Here is a 2,873-nt window from a genome sequence, read left to right as displayed (position 1 = left end):
GCTAGATATGTGATGTGCATAACTAACATCTTAATTCTTCATGTTCAATTCAATTACATGATACATATTAATCTTGTGATGAGGATCGATATGCAAATAGACTGACAAATCATATAAGCTATTAAACACCAAGTAGATCAACTCAAGTTACTAGCTAAAAGTTAATTACTACTAAGTTCTCATGCAATCATTAATTAAACAAATCCAAACAAAGGTTCTTCAATTAAGCCTAACAATATCAAACTCTATTATATAAGTGTAATTCCAATTAAACAAGCTTATCACCATTATGCTGTTTAACCTAGTTGCAAGCAACTCAATTTAACAAATTTGATGGACTAGATCTAAACAAGTAGCATGAATCGAATAATAGATCATCGGATTAAGTACTATTCAACCCTAAAATCATGTTATTTAATCATTAAGTATGGAAATCAAGTGTATTTAAGCAAAACAGATTCAAAACAGTTCAAATATTATTACAGAAACTTGACCATACTGATCTGGAAAAGAATCAAAAACTGTACGGATAAAGCACACGAAGCCGGCGGCTTCCTGCCAACCAAGCTGGCAGCTTGGGTTGGTGAGGCTGGAAGCTTCATCTGATTCCCAGATGAAGTTCAGTTTTTATGCACGTAACCACTATGAACGTTTAGTTCATAGCAAAAGATGAACAGAAACAATAAAAATAAACAAAATAGATTAAATAATAAACTAAGGATAGAATCATACCTTAAAAAGGTTGATGCTAGAAACTTGAATTAAAAATTTGAATGATTATTGATTACAATAAATAAATCTAATCTAAGGGTTTAGAGAAAACCCTAAAAAGAAAAACGAACTAAACAGAATTATTGAATTTCTGAAAACTGCATATGAAAACTGAGACCAGAGACCTCTATTTATAATATTCAGAATCGGTGGCCAAGCCGGCGGCTTCAGTGGGAAGCCGGCGGCTTGCCTTAGGTCGGTGACTCCTTCTGCAAGTTTAACTTTATCCGCAGGCATAAATCTTTTAACCATCATAATTAAGCCAGCTGCTTCGTGGAAGGCCGACAGCTTCAGTGATCCGCCAAATCTTTCTGATTTTGTTTCCATTTTTACTTGAATCTTGGTCGATAAGTTGAGAAACCGTGTCCATTAGGTCGGCGGCTTCAGGATGAAGCAGGCGGCTTCCTTTGATTTTTACTTGCTTAACAAGTTCTTTCAATTTTACAGCAATTCTGGAACATTCTGGCGTATTCAACACCATGCCGGCGGCTTCCTTGACTCCATGCCGGCGGCTTCACAGCCTTTTCTGCAATTTTCTATGTTTTTGATCCTGTTTGATACATAACTTTGATAAAATCATTAGAAAGACCTTTTTTCCCATTTTACCCATTTTAGTGTGTTTTAGGATTAAAATGCCTTTAAAATACTAAGATAACTCCTCAAAATGTTATTAAAAAACTGTATAATTTAGGAGTTATCAACCGGGTTCTAAGTGCTCGTTAGTTGGGTGTGCTTATTTATAGTGTTTAAATCATATATAAATTTTGAGGGTAAAAGATGTATATGCACGCAAACATCATCAACTTTCTTGGCGCCGCTGCAGGGGAGCGGTTAGCCTAATTGGGTATTTGGTTTAAACTTTTGATTGTTCGATCCTTTCGTTAGGGTTTACACTTACGGAAGTTACTTTTCTCATTTTATATATTATTTTTGTTTGGAAACCGCTTGTGTTTGTGTTGTGATTGAAGGATAGGTGCCTTTGGTGTATGAAAACAAGGTCTAACAAGGATTAAGAATTCACACATCCATTCTCCGATCAGGAAAAACACGAGCACGAGGTTTATAATCGTAAAGAAGCAAGGGTATTAAGGAAGAATTTCAAAGCTTTGCCATTTTGTTTAGAAGACATAGATCCTAACGGTCAACCGATTCTCAATGAAGAGGGTAATCCAATAAACCATGGTCCACCGGTTGTTCAAGAGTTATTAAATGATCTGAACGATACACCAATGTGGAACGCTAGATTGGTAGCACCAACATTGATAGCACCGGCTATTACAAAACCACCAATTGAACCGGATAATTGGAAGATTGATGGTAACTTTTTCACGTTGATCAAAGATATATACTTCCATGGGTTGATAGATGAGAATCCGTTCGAACATATCTAACACTTTAATGATCTTTGTGATATTTAAAAAACCAAAAATGTCACCGATGACGCTTTTAAGTTAAGGGCATTCCCCTTTACACTTCAAGGAGACTCAAAAGCTTGGATGTGAAGTTTACCATCCGATTCCATAAGGTCTTTTCAAGAATTAACCAATGAGTTTATCAATCACTTCTTCCCACCGTCAAAAGTAGAGCGACTTAGAATGGAGATTAATGGGTTCACCCAACGGGGTGATGAGAGTTTGTATGATGCATGGGTACGATTCAAGAAGCTACTAAGGGCTTGCCCACCACACGGTTTGACGAAGAAGGAGTACATCAACACATTTTACCGGGGTTGTAATGCTTTGACGAAGCAATATCTTGATTCTTCATCCGGTGGGGTATTTATGTATAAATCACCAAATGCGGCCGAAATCTTATTAGAAGACATCTCGGTTAACACATATGAATGGGCACCTTCACCGCGAGATTTGACAAGGAAAAGTGTAGCACATAACGAGAGTGATAATGGGCAAGTGATACTTGCAAGCTTGAACAATCAATTTCAAACATTTGGGAAAGAGTTGAAAAAAGTTCAACAAGCGGTAGTTGCAATGCAAGTAGGTTGTCAATGATGCGAGGGTCCACATCTCACGAAGAATTGTCCTCAAATTACTCAATGCAATCATGTTGATCAAGATGACATTCACATGAATTCGGATGCTCAT

The 2,873-nt window shown here is 36.8% G+C and overlaps 1 non-coding gene across 1 annotated transcript; it reads right to left on the bottom strand.

Moving 5' to 3' along the window:
* Nucleotides 1–2,357: 2,357 nt before the first annotated feature.
* On the bottom strand, nucleotides 2,358–2,464 carry LOC139869682 (small nucleolar RNA R71). Its single transcript, XR_011766265.1, has one exon. It is a non-coding gene; the product is annotated as a small nucleolar RNA R71 (small nucleolar RNA).
* Nucleotides 2,465–2,873: the final 409 nt, after the last annotated feature.

Source organism: Rutidosis leptorrhynchoides, chromosome 9 (genome assembly GCF_046630445.1).
Source record: "Rutidosis leptorrhynchoides isolate AG116_Rl617_1_P2 chromosome 9, CSIRO_AGI_Rlap_v1, whole genome shotgun sequence".
In the NCBI taxonomy this organism is placed as follows: Eukaryota; Viridiplantae; Streptophyta; class Magnoliopsida; order Asterales; family Asteraceae; genus Rutidosis; species Rutidosis leptorrhynchoides.
The sequence above is the reverse complement of the archived record's forward strand: the minus strand, read 5'-3'. Positions and strand labels throughout refer to the sequence as shown.